General features: G+C 41.2%; 1 long non-coding RNA gene across 8 annotated transcripts in view; it reads left to right on the plus strand.

Moving 5' to 3' along the window:
* LOC141411521 (uncharacterized) overlaps positions 1 to 19,403 on the plus strand; it is a 385,125-nt gene that overhangs the window by 92,245 nt on the left and 273,477 nt on the right. For 7 of the 8 annotated variants that reach the window (XR_012436333.1, XR_012436337.1, XR_012436338.1 and 4 more), the window contains 2 exons: positions 8,072 to 8,202; positions 9,002 to 9,136. This is a non-coding gene — a long non-coding RNA (uncharacterized lncRNA). The remainder of the gene's footprint in view (positions 1 to 8,071; positions 8,203 to 9,001; positions 9,137 to 19,403) is intronic. The other variant, XR_012436339.1, reaches the window with a different exon arrangement.

Here is a 19,403-nt window from a genome sequence, read left to right on the forward strand (position 1 = left end):
AAGAACAAAATGTTTAGAAATAAATATAAACTCTTTGAAAAGGAGGAAAATGATGATCTTAGACAGGTTTGGGTGAAGGGATGGAAAATAACAGGCTAGACATATTACATGGGTAGATGTCAGTTACTGCCAAGTGTTTCTTGGTGTTTGTAAGTTTTTTGTTTTGTTTTGGTGGTGCCAGTGATCAAACCCAAGGCCTCCAGCATGATAAGATGTGCTCTACCACTAAACTACATCCCAGCTCTAACTGTGAAAATCTTAGCTTAGTGCATTTGGGAATGTTGATTATGATATTAAAAAAAAAAAGACTTGCAAAAGAAATGTAAGTAAATCATACAAAGACTTTGCTCCATGACTATGTTAATCCAATTTTGTACATCTGTGATTCCTAACAAAATGAAAACAAGTATTTTTCACAAAACATGTAGAACAGTTTTTTTTTAAAGTTTTATAGAGAGCATCTGTGCCCCATTTCCATCAGCCTTTGAACCATCAGTGCCATACCTACTATGGAAACCTAACATACAACAGAGAACAAGAGACAGTTCCTGCTTTCAAGGTATTTATGGCTGGATAGCATAATCAAAAAGAAGCAAGCAAGCCCAGGCAGAGGGCATGAAACCAGCCTGAGCATGGATGATGTCCCTATAAATGGATATAAAAAAATTTAACTTTGGACTCAAAAAGGAAGGCTATCTTAGACAGAGAAACCCACGTGTAAGTGCCTGAAGTTGGGACTTCTGAGTGGTTGAAATCAGTTCCATTTGACTGAAGAAGAGAAATGGGGGAAGGAAGGTGGGGCTCAGGCTGGTAACAGGGCCTCGTCAAGGAACCTTGTTAATTGTACAATGGACTTGGGGCCTTATCTGGAGAGCTACAGGAAGCCATTGAAGAGCTTAAGCCAGGGAGTAATGTGATTAGATCCTTCACTTCACAAGTGGCTGGACCAGGGACCCAAAGGATGAAGCTGATCACGTAGAGGCTGTGGTCCTGACTGGAAGTACGGACAGGTGGGGTGGGAAGCAGTAGTCAGATTAGGGAATCACCAACTAGGTAGAATTGATAAAGACTCAAAGAACTGGACAGAGTGACTGAAGAAGTGGGGAAAAAGCAAGAATGATTTCATGTGTGAGTAACAGAGAAGATGGTGGTGCCAGGCACAGAGACTTGAGAAGGGAGTGAAAATATGCAGGTATTCTTAAACAATGCAACCCATTTGCCCAGGCATTGGCTCGTGGTATCTGAAAGCCTTCTCAGACGAAACTGACGTTTTTCCAGCAAAGTCTAGGTTCACAAGCTGTAGAAAGGACAGAGATCCTATTCTTGTTCCAAACACCTGGACCAAATTGCTAAAAGACACTGACTGTCACGAGGAGTGACTCCATAAGGAGTCTAAATGAAGCTATCCAAAACCCATGACCAAAACATGAAAAAAAGCTGCTTCATTTCATTTTGTAACCCCTAGATTAGTTACCTAGTCAGTGTAAAGTTTGTAAGTATTGATAACTCTTTGTGCCACTGACACCACATACTAAAATAAAATCAGAGTTCCTCTGAGATTACCACTGGCCCTCTGAATCCTCTATTCAACCAATCTCAGATTTAAAATATTCAAAATATGTTGCATCTGCACTGAACATGTACTGAATTATTTTCCTTCTCAAGATTCCCTCAACAACACAGTACAATTACACATTAGCCATTTGCATTGTATTAAGTATTGTAAGTCACTAGCGATGATTGAACACACACAGGAGGATGTGTATAGGTTATGCAAATACCACACATTTTATACAGTGGACTTGAATACTCTTTGATTGTGGTATCTACACGGAGATCTGGAACCAATTCCCCTCAAATACTGAAGGATGACTGCATTTTTCTTCTTTTAAAAAGTAAAATAATTACCTAAGCATGGTTATATAAAGAAACAGCTAGATAATAAAATCTTCTTGCATTGGGTGTAACATAAGGTAAGCTCACATATTCCTTTCTTTCATACGTGGGCAATAAACATGTGAAGGAAGTACATTAATTTCCTGTACAATGACTGCCAGGATGAAATGTCCTGACTATTGCTTTAGAAAGAAAGGAATGCATGAACCTACCTACTATAAGAGTCCTGTAAGACAACTAATATTGTAGTCATTTTTATAGATGATTCCCCAGAAACCTTTAAAGCGAGATGGCCATGGGAGTGATGCATTGCCCAGCTGTAAGAAATATTGGCCATTACCTCAAGATAAGTCTCTAGAGGGTTATTGGTAATATTTGGCCCTGGGGAGAGGAGTCGATAAAAATCCATGTTCGTGGCACTTTATATACTCGTGTGCGGGCAGAGGGAAGGGGAAGGCAAGTCGTTTATTACTTCTGTTTTACCTTATTACATAGCATATGATAAGGATAATAGTTAATATTAGTTGCCAATCCTCACACACCAATGCCCGTGTTTACATGGATGCACAGTAGTTAGTAGAGTGAAGTTTGTTCTCGGAAAGATTAAAGTCAAATCTTGGCTTTGCCACTTAAGAAGCAATGTTACTTTGAACAAACTGTCCAAACCCTAAACTTAACTTTCTGCAGCGAGATAATATATATCTTCCTTTGATTTGATGAGTGTATTCACACTCTAGGCCAAAACTTGATGTATCGTGAGCATTCAACAAAGGGCAACAATACAAAGGACTAATGAGCGCGTTCTAAGAATCCATCCTGGCTAAAGTCTGATGTTAGACCCAGATCCCAATGTCACTGAAACGCTAAAGTACTCCTTAAAATTGTGATGGCTGATTTTTAACATGGTATATGGGAAACACCATAATACCATATTTCATTGACTCTAGCGTCTATTTTTCAATACTTAAAAGAGAGGTGATGTCTTTGCCTCCACATACCTACCAAAACTTATAGAAAGAAAAGCAGCAGGTTGAAAGAAAACTCTTTAAGAACTGCTGTTTCATCAGTGTTCCTGTTCAGGTGAAGAATGACACTGTGGAAAGACAGACACCAAAGACCCTCATCTGAAAAATGGTTCAGAAGAGCTGGGCTCTTATGTTTTCCTTTTTTATGTGAACAGTAATATTGGATAAAAAAATATTTCTAACAAGGTTCATTTATTAAAGAGAGCACTTTCGACCAGTACAAAATAAAAGTTCTACTGAAAAATCTTTGTGTCATAATTTGTCAGCCTTTGCCTGTTGTATTGTAATATAAATAACAAACAGAACGTCTTACAGCTGGTGATAACTTGACTTTACTGAAATTCAACTAATAAAGCAAGCATGGGCAACCAGATTTTAGATAGGTTAGAACACTGATCTGGTAAGAGCAGACATACCTAGGTTCATTCTTAGCTCTTCTGTTTCCAGTTCTGTTGACCTTGGACCAATGACCATTCAGCTGAGCAACTGTGAAATTTTAATTTTACTTAAATCATTGGGTAAATTATTTGAATTAAATGATACCATTGAAATGTTTAACACCACATTGTGCAAGTATTTCAAGACTGTTTGTTGTTATGGTAATTAACAATCCAGTTTCTTTTTATTTTTTCCTTTTGCAGTGCTGGGGCTTGAACTCAGGGCCTTCACCTTGAGCCACTCCACCAACCCTTTTATTGCAAAGGGTTTTTTTTCAAGATAGGGTCTTGTGAGCTATTGCCTGGGCTGGCTTTGAACCATGATCCTCTTGATCTCTGCCTCCTGAGTAGCTAGGATTATAGACATGAGCCACTGGCACCTGGCCATCCAGTTTCTTTTAAATAAAACTATTTCTAGATATTTTTTACAGCAGATAATGGAAAGCTGTTATATCCATCACCCACTTAAAATAAAACAATGTCTAAAATATATTAACATAAAACATAAATCAAGTACTTACACTTTTGTTAAAGCAAAAATATCAAAAGAATAAGTGAATATTCACTAGATTTTAAAGGTATATCTGTAAAGGTCTGATTTAAGATATAATTTAGTTACTGTACTCATACATTTAAGCTGTAGAGGTAGGAGGCACTGCAAAGGCAGGTGGGCATTTCCCAGCACAAACTACTAAAGAGGAGAGATAAATGATTATTGATCAAAAAAGTCAGCATTAAGTTCTAACAATCACAGTCATGGTCACCAAAAGGAGTTTCAAACAAAGCTAAAGGCAGGTATACTGGCCCCAAGACTTACAATTGAATATCTTCATATGAGGACAATTTAGGAGGAATGGTGAGAGTGAACATTGGTAGATACCACTCCATTTGGCAACAAAAGAGCCGGTCATTTGTTTTAGATACCCAGGTCTTTCTTTTATGTATCTATTATAGGTTTTGCTTTGTGGTTATCATTATACATGCATTGTTATAACAGGTTATTTTAAGTTGACAACAATTTAACTTTGATCTTATAAAAATGGTCAACACTTTTACTCATTACTACACCTTTCTGAAGATTCTCCCATATTGACTTTCAAACTTGATTCCTTTTGAAAGAAAAATAATTGCATTTCTGTGGTGTTGACTTATAATGCCATAGAAAGAAATGACACAAAAGTTTCTAAAAGTGAGCCTTAAAGTCAATAGAATCAGAGAAAAAAATACAAAATGAAACCAATAAATTTAAAATTGCCAGTAGTTGTTTTATGTAGATGCCAAAGCTGTTTTAAATCTAGTAGCTGCTTGTTTTGTAAGGATAAGTTTTTTAAAAAATTTTTTGAGTACACCTTGCCTGAAGTATCAAGTTGGAAGTGAAAAGCCACTTTCCTATCATTTATTTCTGTTTGAGCTATTGAAAAAAAATGTATCCCTACTTTGATATGCATTTATAAAGTCTATCTCCTATACCAGCCTGTAATAAATATATTCTAGTTTCAATGCAATCATTATCTTATGAACAAGAGCCCCTATTTTTTATCTGTTGCTTTGTAACAAACACCACATAGAGCAAGGCCTTACAACAGCAATGATCATTTGTTGTCTCCCATTTTTGGTGGGGGGGGGGAGGTCAGGAATCCAGGAATGGCTCAGCTGGGTGGTTCTGGCTTGAGGTAGTTACATTCAGATGGTAGGTGAGGCTGAAGTAACCTCAAGTCTTTGTCACTCACATGCCTGACAGGTGGGTTAGGAAGATGTGGCAGCTGGGGCTCCTCCAACTATATCTAGACAGACTCTGCATTTGATCCGTGCAGAGTGGTGACCTCAGGAAAGAGACCATTACACAGGGCTCAGGGCTCTTCATGAACTCCAGTGGCCCCATGAGAAAGCCAGGTAGAAGCCATGTCATCTTTTCTAACCTAGTCTTGGAAGTCATAGAAGGTCACTTCTGCCTCATTTTGCTCATTAGAAGCCAGTCACTGAGGCCTGCCTGTATTCATGGGAAAGGAAACTGGACTCCACCTTTTGAGGTGAGACGTAGAAAGGACTTCCAATACATTTCAAAACCTCCATACCTTTTGAAGTCCTGTGACTATGTTGAATTTTAGGATGCCCATCTGTATGATTCAGTATATGCTTACATCCCTTTACAAATATCTTAGGAAACCCACAGAACATTGAGGAAAAGCACGGTAGCCTCCACTGCTCTGTGGTCCCACTCTGAGAAAACTTTTGTTCCCATAATGTAGAACCGAAGTTTCCTTACATCACAGTATAAGAGAGAACACACTCAAAGAACTAAGAAGAAAAAGACAAACTGGAAGGAGTATTTTGTGAAAAGGTGAAGCTGAAAGGCCTAATGTGTGTGTGGATGACTTTGTGTCCTCTTAAGTATTCTTAGTACATATTCTAATGTTGGTTAGGAGTTCTCTTCCATAAATAGCTAGGCCAAGATCTTGTTGTGTTCATCCATTCCTCAATAAACACTCCTCATACAATTGAAGACCTCCAGGCTCAGGCCAGTTGACTATAAGAGTAATGCAATTGCAGCTGGAACTAACCAAATCATAAAAAATGCAGCAGAAGCTAGCGGAGGGAAACTATGAGGTGCTGTGGGAATGCTAACTTAGTCTACAAAAGGAGATGGAATAAAGAATGATACGAAAGTTAACACCTAGAAAATGGAGATTGCCAAACAAAGGTGGAGTGAGTGAGGTTTGGGGCTTTTCCTGTGTTTGTGTTCAACCATTGTATGGTGCTTCTTACTTTGAACCATCTAGAAGAAAGTTCTGGCTACCGCTGAAATAGATTTATAGTCCAAAAAAGTGTTCTTGATGGATGGGATAGGGATGTTCATATCAGATCATATTTGAGAATTAGGTGATCTATAAATCCTATAAATTGCTCTCCCCTGGTAAGGCAGAACGGACAAACACAGATTACAATGGCGGGAGTCAGTTCTCTGCAAACCATCATCTCAGAAAGGTGGGCTGTTGGGATCAAGGTGGTTTTCAGACCAGCTAGTAGAGCACAGTGGCCTCAGGCTGGGGATTTTATGCTTTAGGCTCTCTCTTCCATTAGCAATTCTTTTCCCCATCTCTGCAGTTCTTTTTGGTCCTTGGCAGAGCCATTATCTACTCTACTTCCCATGCACTCCAAAAAGAAGCCTGGGTCAGAATATCCATGTGGCTGAAGTTGTCCTTTCCTTGTATTTCTCAATTCCCAGGCCAGCTCCCATAATGTGAAGGATGGCCCTTCCATTCCACAAAGAAATGAGGAAGGTGAAAGAGGCAAGACCCATCTCTCTTCTCACAGCCAAGTCAGAGGTCCTAAAGTCTTCCTCTCTGTGGGGAAGGTCCAGCATGCTGCATGGAAGGAGATGAAGAGGTCTCCATAGTGTCCCTGAGTCCTGAATATTGGAGCCAATCACCTCCCATCCCCAACACTACCCTCCACTGGCCTCACTGCTGTTGTCTTCAGCATGGTTCACAGATTAGCTTTGGTCTACTTCTTACCTTGGGATAACAGCATTGGCAACTGAAATGAGGTCTAAAGTCCCCGCCCACACATTCTTATTATCTGTGCCGGGGTTTGTATTAATGAGTGCTCATACTAAAAACACTTCACAGAGAGTACAGCATCAGAATGGATGCTGGATGCTGGCCACTGGGAAGGAGCAGGGTGGGTCCTGGGCCTCCCTGCAAGGTCAGACATGGACTCTTTAGTTCCTGAATTGTGGGGAGGTCCAGGAAACCTGAAGGAAAGGGAAATATTCTCATGTCAGTGTAGATGGCTAAGTGGTCTGGAAGTATTTTAGAAATTTAACAGCTGGTGTATCTGTAAGGGTGGAGCCTGCTTAAAAACTGGGTGTGTGGAGTAATGTGCGTATATCCCAAAACAATATGGTGTTCACTGCAAAAGAATTTCAGTGCCTGGTTCTTTTGCTTGCTGTAAGTTACTTCTGTTCCTCCATCACAGTTTTTCCATCAAGCTAAATGATGCTGAAGCTCCCTTCCAGTTATAGCATTCATTTTCATAATTCTTAAGCCAGTGATGAAGCACCATGCTATGCTTTGCTACAAAGAAGGCAGTACGATATTGTGCTTGAGGGCCTGGATTCTGGTACTTGGTCTAAATCCGAATCACTGGTCCAGGGCAGATTCTATAGGTTTTCTATAGGTTTTCTTCCCTCTACTGTGAAGCAGGAATTATAATAGGACTTACTACATAGGGTTGTGATGGAAATTAAAGGGGCGATGCAGGAAAGTAATGAACACCATGCATGCTGTACAGCACTCAGTGGAAGTTAGTTGCTATAGCCTCAATGGCTATAGAGGAGTAACGAGCTACAGAGCATTTTTCTTCCTCCTTTCAACCTATCCTTGCACTAGAGCTATTTTTCAAGTTCAAGCTGCCCTGGCTCTTAAGCTCCCCTCCTAGTTTTAATGGAGCACAGAGGGTGAGGGGAGGAGTGACATCAAGCCATGTCTTCAGAATGCAGGTCACACACTACCCAAGGCCCATTCCCTGATGTCTCAATTTGATGTCCTGTCAACAGGACTCTGCCACATGCCAACTTTTTCTAAGCCTTTATAGAATTTTGAGTTTGTGATGTAGGAAAATGTTCAATAAAGAAGTCTTCTTCCTTTTGTTGGAACTTGGTAGGGATATTTCTAGGACTCTCCGTTTTAGATGATCTTTCTCCATCTGTAGGTATGACCAGGCCAAGAGAATAGATGAAGCCTTGGGCAAAGCATCTCCAGTTACAATTTTCTTATTGAATTCCAACCTGAAGGACACGAGCATATGGAAGAATAGTGGACATTCAACTTCAATTTGAGGGGGTAAGTCCAAACACATTATAATTGGTGACTGAAATTCTGGGAGTTTGGAGGTCTTTTCATTGATGGGCCTAGCAAGTATGTTGACTTCAGACTTGGCTGGTTCATGTTGCTCAAATATTTTCACCAGGCCATGTTCTCTTTCCATCTTTCAGCTCACTTTTCCTCTATTTTGGCTTTATTTTCAAGGGGATTTCTTCCCAATGGTAGCTAAGAAGTCCACATGTAACCTAGGCTTGCATTTTACCAGGTCATTAATTCCAACAAAAAAAGAACACTACAAATCACAGCAGAGAATTTTCAATTGGGATCTGTATGAATCCAGAATGAGTTATGTATTCTCTGAATATCACCAAAACCAAAGGGAAACAGTGCCCTTATTGACTGGGCCAAGGCCATAGATGGTCCCCTCAAGTGAAGATCTCTTAGAAGTTTAAAATTCTGAGAGAAGAGATAAAGTTGATTGCTCCAAAATAAGAGTGCTGTTCACAAAAGAAGGCAGTGAAAACTGATCCCATTCTGATCAGGGTTTAGAAGGAAGGAAGCCAATGATACGCACACGTGACCAGGAAGCTTTAGTGAAACAGCTGGAGAAGTCCAGGGTCAATCTTCATGAGTCACTTTTCTTAGAGCAAAATCTTGTGGTTCATTCAGTCCTCAAGCCTCTGTGGAGCCTCTGCACTGTGCCTGGTGTTGTGCTGGAAACTGAGAACAGGGAAGAAACTAGACCTTCAGGGAAACTGTGTCCTGATGTCTGGCTCAAAGCTGAAACATGCTACAATTCTGTTTTCTCTTCAACAAGGATTTTCCTATTCTGTGATTCTCCTGAAGTAAGGCTGGGACCTGCCTCTTTCCCTTTGAATGCTGAGTGTCTACTCTCCAAGTTCTTTGGCCTCGAAGGCATATTATGAAATGGGATGTACCATCAGAGATGCAGGTAGGAAATCCGAACCTTATGGCCTCACATAGCCCCACCAAGTCTCTGTCCTGGGCTCCTGCCCCCTCTACAGGTGTAAGGACAAAAGGCCCATTGTCCTTAGAAGCCTATAGGATAAACAGAGAGAACATGTCCTTGCCTGTTAATCTGCCGGTGATAAAGAGTATTGTTTTATCTCCTGCCATCTCCAGGGGATGAATTCTACTGGGGGACAAAGTCTGCTTTGTGTCTCCAACCCACTGAGACGTTTAAATTGACCTTTCATATATTCCAGTGGTTGTCACAACCTGAGCACCGAGTTGTTATTATCCATTGAGAATATTATTATTTTTTCTATGCACAAGGGGACTGTCATCTACAAAGATGCTATAATGCTGAGAAATAGAGGAGCTTCTCTTCTGCTTTTTTTTTTTTAATTAAGATTTAATCTGTTAGGCAGTTCAGCTTTACAGGAAAATTGAAGAGCAAAGACAGAGAGTTTCCTTCTTTTTCCTAACTACTCCCACCAGTTTCCATCTTACATTAGTGTAGTACTTTCGTTACAGGTGACAATGTAACACGGATACATCATAACTAAAGTCCATCTTTACACTGGGGTTCACTCTTTGCATTGTACACATAATGGGTTTTGTCCAATATGATGTTTTGACATACCGCTGCAGCATACTAAGGAAGAGTCTCATTGTCCTAAAAAATCTCTGTTTTCCACCTGCTCATGCCTTCCTCCCTTCTTCCTTCCTACCCTCCACAATTAACACTGAGCTCTAGCTCTAGTTCTGCCTTTTCCAGGATGTTATACAGTTGGAATCACATTGCTTGCTGCCTTTTTAAGATTGGCATTTTTCACTTAACTATGCATTTAAAGTTCCTCCATGTCTTTTGGTGGCTGGATAGGTCCTTTCTTTTTTATTGCTGGATAGCTTTTTGTGGTGCTAGGGATGGAACCCTGGCCCTTATGCATGCTAGGCAAACACTGTATCACTAAGCTACACCCCTGGCCCTTACTGCTAAATAACTTCTGCATTTTCATAGCTTTTCATGTAAAAAAGCAGGATATATGTTGCCACTTCTCATTTTTTCTTTTACTGGTATTTCCCTAATTACGAGATATAATCTACGTTTTAGACCATGGCTTACTATGTGTAATCTCAAAGAACTAATGACATCTTAAAACAATTTCGAGTGCTTTTTATAAGGCGGGGGAAATAAAGAGCAAATTCTAATATCTCAAATACAGAAAGTCTGCTTGGTTGCAGGCATCATTGGTGTTCTTGGCAATCATACCCAGAGGAATTTATAGTTATATAATTAATGTTTTCCTTAAAATAAATGATCTCCTGATTTTTTTTCTTAGCAGCCCTGGAGGTCCCACTTACCTGGTTAGTAATAACATTCACTTTTAATTCTTGGATCAAACAGTTTTCTATTTACATTTCCGAAACAGAACCCACTGGGAGAAGAATGGCGTGGTAGCAGGGAGTTCCCATCCATTTATCCTGTAATGTGGGAGGAAGAGGTAGACACTCATTATAGAGGGTAGAATTCCAGGGAGCAAGGTGAGTGTCCCCACTACACGCTTACAAGCTGAGCTGACAGTCCCTCCACAAGTCATTTCTGCTCTCTGGGACTCAGTGAACTCTCCCTTAAAGCATAACTAAGGATAGCTTCCACCTCATAAGGTTGTTTTGGAGATCAAAGAAGAAACTCCATGGAGCACATAAACAACAGTGGCAACAACAACAACAAAATTCCCCACAAACAATCTGCAAGCCACACAGGGTCTTTGGCCTACATAGAAAGGAAAAGTGGAGTAGGGGCTCATTAAGTTAGTCCTGACTGCTTATGGGGGCAAAGGTGAGGTTAGTCCTCTCCCAAGTGGGCTCCCATAGGACACAGCCATTTGCAAGGAAGCCTAATTCACCTAGGCCAAGCAAATGGAGATCAGATACTGTGTGTGCTCTTACAGAACCAGGGACAGCACTTCTACTTTTTTGGCTGTGCCCCTGTTAAGATTGGGTCACTGCTAATAACAAACATTCTCCTCTTTTCCACCTGCAAAAGCCCATTTCCTGAGCAAGTTTATGCATAGGAAAAGTCATTAGCAGACAACAGGGCTCCCGAGTTCAACCACCACTTTATTTAAGGTGAAAAGGAAGGATACAAAATCATTCTCTGCCTCTCTTTCCTCATCCCTCTCTGTCCTTTCATATAAAATAACTTACCATCTCCTAGTTAATAAGAGCACAATGGTGTAAGAAATCTAAATCCCATACAGCATTCAGGCTAACCACACACTTCAGCCTCATTTTTATTGTGCTTTTACTTTTTAACACACTTTTATTTTAAGGGAAAATCCTCTTTTGCCAAAGGCAGGGTAAATAACTCTCCCTTACATCTTTGTTTATCCAGAAACTGTCACAGATGCAGATGAAAATCCACAAAAGTGTACTTGAAGCAGTTCTGCAAAGGCTAAGTAAGATAGAAGCAGAAAATCTTGATGTTAGCGGAAGATATTATCTGAAGTGACAGTAAGCAGGCTCCATGCAGTGACATGAAAAAAAAAAATTAGAGATACTAGCAAAAGATTGACTTGTTAAACTTAGGAATGGATTCAATCGCATAAAGAAGCAATGGCAAAAAGTACATTGACAGCAACATAAGAAATCAGCAGAAAGACGAAAAGCTTAGTGGTTAAGAACACAGACAGGAATAAGAGTGGATTTGAAACTCAGCTCCACTTTTCACCTTTAACTGGGTATCTCAGTTAACCATTCCAAATCTCAACTTTCTCATGTGCAAAATGGGATAACTTAATGTCTATCTAAGAAATTTTTTGAAGATTTTATTACATAAGGTCTGGAGGCATGGCTCAACAGATAGAGTGCTTGCCCAGCAAGTTCAAGGCCTTGAGTTCAAACCCCAGTACCGCCAAAGAAAGGTTTTTTTGTTTGTTTGTTTGTTTTTTGGATAAAATACATAGAAGAGTGCTTGGTTTGAGTAAATTTCCATTAAATGTTAGTTCTTCTTAAAATGTTAACAAGGACAGTGAACCAAGGGGGCACATAGTTTGTAGCACTGTCCCAACTTCATCACCATAAACTTTATTGTAGAGCCGTCTGGAGGGAAAAATTTGGAGGGTACTGCCTTAAACAAAACCCAATTCTGTGCTTGTGTGTTACTATATCGTCGTCAAAAGTGAGGGTCTTGAAGTTGTGCTTCTAGTTATTTCTCCAATACTTTGGGCATCAGCATTTGGCCTCTGTCTGCTCTGCCCCACTGCTGGGACAGAATTCCCCCTCGTGTCCCATAGAACAGAACCCATCACCTACCCTCGAGGAGGTACTCTGAGCCTGGAAGAAGCATTCTGTATCTCTCCTGAGACAAGTAAATTGCAAGGAAAGTTATGGGTATTTTATGATCTGTTATAGATGAATAATTTGAGGTACAGGCTCCCGGCTTGATTTTTTTTAAAAAGCCAGATAGCTTAGCAGTGAAACTCATTTTCCACAGTTCCCAAAGTGATTTTGCAATAAATCTGTGAATTTAATCAGCCTCCTCCGTTGAGGCAATCTCCCCTAATTGGGTTCTGGTGAGGGATAATAGACACGATGACAAAAATACTTCATCTCTCGAAAAAGAAGCCAGGGCCTCCTCAATAACACTGAAGATAAAGGTCTCATCCCCCAAAGAAATGCATTTGGGACAACTCCCTGCACCAGGATCACCCATATCAGGTAGTATTTGTCCTCTAGATGATTTTTCTCTGACTCTCCTTCCTGGTCAACAGCAGGACAATGAAAATTCTAGACTGAAAACTGAGTGTCTCCATATTTGACCATAACGGGCAAATAACGAACCGGACTACCAAAAGTGGATAGTTGTTCTAGAAGTTTCCCAGAAGACTGCAGCGAAGCAGTGCTGAGATACATTACAAATCAACAGAAAGATGCAACACAGAATCCAACTGTCTTGATTCCATCTCCCTTCCCTGCCTCTGGGAAGGCAATTCCCACTCTTCTCTGACCTTCCTGGCAGTAATGGGGGCTCAGAAGGGCCCCTGCCAAGAATCTAGCACACACAGCTGTTGAATGTCAATTGGCAAAGCAACCTAGTAAAAAAAAAGAAGGGAGGGGGGGTGGGACTTGGAGCTAGAAACCTCCTGTTCTTCAAGTTTTGCACAAAATTGGACCTCCAAAGCTGGCTGGGGTCTCCCTAGCCTGGTGGGTGAGGATGGACAGGGAGGCCTGCCTTTCAGCATTGTTCAACCCCTTTTAAAGGTTGTAGAGCAACACATGCAACCTAGGTTTTCCGTCCTGGAAGATGGGAATCAGGCATGGTAATTGAATTAGAAGTGGCAGGAAGAATTTCACAAGGCTTTCATCTATATCATCGCAGCCTACGTAGGCTGCCATCCTGTGTCCTCCTTCTCCATCCCAGCATCCCCTCTCTGCAGGACTGGCTGGGTATTGGTGGTCAGCAGACCATCTGAGGTGATAAACACAGGAACTCACCTGTGGTCAGCAGACCCAGGGCCCCAAATGGAGGAGGAACTGTGAAAATGCCATCCTTCCTGCACGTTGGACACAGTCCCCTGCTCACACAACAAAAGAGCTAGTGTGTCTCAATGCCTCTCGCCGCAGGCCCTCACCTTCCTGTGAATAGGGGCACCGAGGGGGCTGAAATGCAGTAAAATCCCAGGTTCTTTCCTTTCAGGCCTGAGTTGTGGTTTCCCGTTTCCTCCCACTGGCCAGCTTCAGTTAGAATTGCTCCCAAAATCAACAGTAAAATTTAACCACCACTCTGTGCAGGAAAGGGAGAAATGCTCACCTCTTCCGGGAATTTTCTTTGGGTAGAAGTCTTTCAGATCTTGGTGTGCGTCTCACAAACACACAAACAGTGGGGGGCTTCCAGACAATTGTCTTTCGCAGGCCAGGGGTTCTCAACAAAGGGCAATCCAACAGCAGCACCTGAGAATTCATTAGTAATGCAAATTTTCAGTCTCACACCTGCACTCCTGAGTCAGAAGCCCAGGACATCCCTGCCCCCACTGTAACCTGTGTTTAGCAAGCCTCCAAGTGATTAAAAGCAAACTGCACTGTGAGAATGACTGATCTATACTGAGCTAGAAGCTTCACATGTTATATTTGTGTGTTTGGTCCTTCTCTTCTATCCTCTGGTCATGTTTCTTCCCTTTTTTGTCTGTCAGGCTCCTATTCAGTCCTTAAAGTCTTCCCCCCCTCCCCAAACCCAAAATACCTTCTCCTATTTGACACCCTGACACTATCCTCTCTCCATAAGCAAGTTATATGGTCCCTTAAAAGTGTTCTGACAACACTTGGGGCATCCACTAATATATTTTGTTACAAGCATCATGTATCTGTTTTCCATACCAGACTAAGAGGACAGGAAAATATCCACATCTGCAAATGTTTTGTACAAAGTATCACGGGCCTATTATTGTGATAGTTATGCTGATGTCAAAATAATAAAACAAATTCATGAAAAAGTAAGACTGCCTTAATTTGCCTAATTTATCATTGCATGCCAAATGAGATTTCAAATCCCTGGCTTCTTAAAACTTCACCTCCAACGTGTCACCTGGGGCACATTACTTACCCTCTTTAAATTTCATCCATAGAAAGGAAATGCTAGCAATATTTACCTCGGTTTTACAGGATGATTAAATGGATAGTGCCTCACCAGTACCAGACAGGGTGAATGTTAGTTCTTATTGCTTTTTATAATAATATTGATACTTCTACCACCCCATTACGTCATTAGCACCTTGTATTGCACCTGGGGCAGAGAATGTGGCCATAAATGCTTGTGAAGATTTTTTTAAAAATAGGGCTTGTCATTTCCAGGTTGTTTTAGATCACCTCATCCCCTCCCCCTACCCAGCCTGTTCATCCCACTTTTGAACTAACTCTGGTTCTCAAACTCGGGTTTTAAGGTGAGGGAATATGGTTGATGGTACATGAAATTGAATGATGAAACCTCTTGCAATTGCTTTAAGTGGGGCAGGGAGGGGGGTTATGGAGAGTGGAGGGGGGGGTCATAGTAGGGGCCACCTGGCCAGTGTACAATGTAAGGCTATTGGAAAATGGCACAATGAATCCCCTGCTATACAATGAATACAATGACAAGAACAACAACAACAACAAAATTAGAATCAATTGGGAAGCTTTGGAACAAATCCTGATACCTCTGTGTCACTCCTAAAGAGTCAGGTTTAATTCACTGAGGCATGACGTGGGTATTGGGTCCCCAGGTGGTCCCAATGAGCAGCTCCATTTTAAGTCATAGGGCTAGAAAACTTACAATGTGACTCTTGACGCCAAATAAAGTGAAGACAGGTCTTGTCATTTTTCACAAAATTAATGTTTAGTGAGAATGCGGTGGTGATGTGATAGTCCTAAAACAACCAAAGTGTCTACAGAAATGTGTCAAGGAGTGGAATGTTGAAGTGGGTTGGAACTTCTGAAATAGAATGACACCTAGTCATGTACTGATGATACTCCTAGCTGCTACCTTGCTGTTCACTTTCAGTTTCCTCCCTCAGTCTACATAGCTCACCCCTCATTGCAGGCAAACCAACTTCATCCATCAACAATGTCCCTCAGAACTGGAGGAGGACTCCCTTCCTGACAGTCTAGACTTTTATTCCTGAAACACCACTGTCTAGGCAGTGTCTAGCAAGGCCCAGCAGTCATCTTGGACTGGTGTTCTCTCTTGGCTACAACTTATGGGTTGTCTGTGATTCCTGCTGCCAAGAACTCCATGGATTAAGAGTCTTTTTCTGACTCCCCATCTATCTCTCCAAGAATTTCTTTCTTCTTAACATTGCTTCTCTGATAAAGCAGTCAGAGTATGATGGTAAGGAGGTGGCTTCTTAGGACAGTCCGGGGCCATTACAGCAAGGCTCAAAGCTTTGAGTATGAGCCAGTCAATTCTCTTCCTGAGCTCTGGTTAGTCCCAATAGTGAAGTATGTGAATGGCAGAAAAGAGAATGTATTTCAATAACAATTATGTAGGGGAGGCACCAACTGCTTTTAAAATGTGACTAACACTTGATTAACTAGTGGGAAAACATTAGATAATAGACAAGTGGACTTTTGCTGGAAAGACAATCCCATTTAACCCCGGCTCAGAACTGCAGAGTTTTTAACAGCCAAGTTTCTTTAAACCATGTTTGCCTATAAGTAATAGCTGGACATTTCTTTTCATTCTCTCTTTTCCCTCTGATCTCCCTTATTTTTTTCTTCCTCCCTTATTTCTTTTTCCCATCAGCATTTTCAGGGCCAAGGAACATATTACACTCAACATAGAAGTACAAAAGAGAGATGCCAACCAACACTTCCTGAGAGCTGCCTATGTGCCAGGTTTGTCAGGTAACACAATGACCTTTAATCCTCACAAAACCTTCATGAAGGGATCTTATATACCTTTTTTTTTTTTTTAAGATGCAGAAAACTAGGCTTAGATAACAAAACACAACTTTCAAAAGAAGAACAGGTAGCAAGTGTGAGAGTCAGGATTCAAATTATGAGGCATGTTATTTCAAAGCCCAGTTTCTGCACAGTATCCTGGACTGGACTATCCAATGTATCTTCGGATGGAGTAAGTAGCGTCTGCATGCCCTGGTTCATCTGGTTAGACTAGACCACCTAGACAGCTTGAATTTCGGCTTAGTTCTCCATTTTGCACCCTAACCCCAGTTAGCCAACTTTCAACTGTGAGCCATGCCTAGTTTCCTGGGGAACGATCAAAGCCAGGGCCACTGATGGGCTGATTCAACAACCCCTTTAGTCCTCAGAGCAGGCATTTCTCACATCTGTAGGAGATGGAAGGGGGAAAACCAGAGAGATCAGAGTCCCAGACAAGCAAAGCTCTGGAGAGCCAGCAGCAGTAAGTCCAAACACCATTTGCTTCCATTGAGTCTCCAAAGGAGAATCTAAGGAGTAAAATGTGCTTTGCTTCTGACCAGGCCCATTTCTTCCCTGGGAAGCAGAGAACACCATAGCAAAGGGAATGGCAAAGCCAGGCCCGCACAAAATGTGTAAGGTTGAACACAGGCCAGGCTTGGTGGTACATGTCTATAATCTCAGCTACTCAGGAGGTAGAAGTAGGAGAATCACAGTCTAAGCCCAGCCCTGGCAAAAGTTGGAGAACCTATCTGAAAAACAAACTAAAAGCAAAAAGACTGGGGGGTGTGCCTCAAGTGGTAAATGCTTACAAAGCCTGAATTCAGTTCCTGGTATGGAAAAACAGAAGATTGATCATAGGAAAATGAAGTGATCATTGAATCCTTTGGACTTCTTATATATCATTATCCAATGATGACTGGATGTTGCATGTACACACGAGGATAAATTCTAAGAATAATAACCTTGTCATTAAAAAGCTAGGCTATAATTTTTCCAGGGGTCAGATGGGCAACATAGGTATTTTTACAAATCTCTGGGTTGCCAGAGCCATGGTTTGGTACTAGAATAAGTTTGGCTGTGTGTTTTTCCCTCTTCTTCCTGAGGTTGTGGTAGACAAGCAGGCATTCAACTTCTGTAACTCTATCACTAAAATGACACCCTGTCTTCATGGTTTGGGCTGTTTTTCCAGGAGTGGGCACAGATGGTGTTTCCTCCTTCTCCAGAGAATAGTTTTAGGATGTAAAGTCTCTGAAATAAATTATTCAACTGAGGCCAAAATAGCCTTCTGGAAATCATATGTGAATAGGAAATAAGAGCAGCCTGGCTGGGGCTGAAAGAAGAGTGCAGCTGTTTTTCAGAAATGGTAATATTTGCAATAATGTTTGTACTGGGAATGTAATGAGACCTGGGATTATGAAGGGGGAACTCTATTACCTAGGAAATGTGATTGTTGTCCCTCCTCCTCCTCGTCCTCCTCCTCGTCCTCCTCCTCCTCCTCCTCCTCCTCCTCCTCCTCCTTCTTCTTCTTCTTCTTCTTCTTCTTCTTCTTCTTCTTCTCTCTCTCTCTCTCTCTCTCATTGTTGAAGAATAGGCAGGGGTTAGTACTTCTCAACCTTTAACAAGCACATGAGGATTTGTTAAGGCACACATTTTAATTCTGCAGGTCTGGAGTGAGAGCGGGAGTCTGCATTTCCAGGGAGTTTCTGGGGTAGGTTACCCCTTACCAAGCCACAGATCACACGTGGAGTCACAGGTGCTAGAGGAAGTTCAGATAAATTACATTAATGTAAAACTGTGCCTTGCCAAGCTAGTAAATTAGTTATTTCATTCATTCCTTCAATAAGTATTTATTGAAACCTGCTTTATGCCGGGCACTGTGCCAGGAGTTGGGGAGAAAATGGTGAGCAAAACAGACCCCATGCCTGTCTTTATTAAGCTTGGAGCCTAGTGGGTATGACAAACTTTAATCACATAATCGTACATCAAGGTTTAATACTGCAGCTGCAGTAAATCCAATGGAGAAACATAGGAGCTATAAGATCTTAAAATGGGGTGCCTTCATTGCAGAAAAGACTTCCAGGAGGAAGTGCTACTGAAGCGAGATACAGATGGCAAGAGTCACTATTATTATAACAAACAGCTAGCCAGTATTCAAGCACTTACTTTAGGCTACTACTTTCCTAAGCATATTTTGATGTATTATCTCATTTAATTCTCATAGCAACTTCCTAGGCTACGTGTTGTTTTTATCCAAGTTTAAAGTTTGAGAGATTGAGAATTTGTACAAGGTCACAGATAGTACACAGCAAATTCATAACCCAAACACAGGTCAAACTATTTTTTTTTTTTTGATGGTACTGGGGTTTGAACTTAGGGCCTCATACTTGCTAGGCAGGTGCTCTACCGTTCAAACTACTCCCCCAGTCCTGTTTTGCATTGGGTATTTTCCAGATAAGGTCATGCAAACTGTTTATCTAGGCTGGTTTCAAACTATGATCCTCCTGATCTCTGCCTCCCGAGTGCCTAGGATTACAGGCCATTGGTGCCCCGCAAGTCATACTAATTCCTAACAATTTATGTGCTTCCATGAGCATCCAGGACTTTAGACAGGCTGAATCAAATCAGTCAGTGTTCCTTATTGTAACAGCAGGCATATTGAGATCAGTTCTGTCCCTACTGGTGCAATGTAGCAGGAAAAGCTCTAAGCAGAAATCAGAAAATATGAATTTGGGTCCTAGCTTTCCAACAGCTTGCAATGACTTACACAGTAGTCATGACAGAAACCAATTTTCAAGGACCTCCTATATCAAACATTTTACCAAGACCTAATAGAACAGCCT

This window comes from Castor canadensis, chromosome 10 (genome assembly GCF_047511655.1).
Source record: "Castor canadensis chromosome 10, mCasCan1.hap1v2, whole genome shotgun sequence".
Taxonomy (NCBI): Eukaryota; Metazoa; Chordata; class Mammalia; order Rodentia; family Castoridae; genus Castor; species Castor canadensis.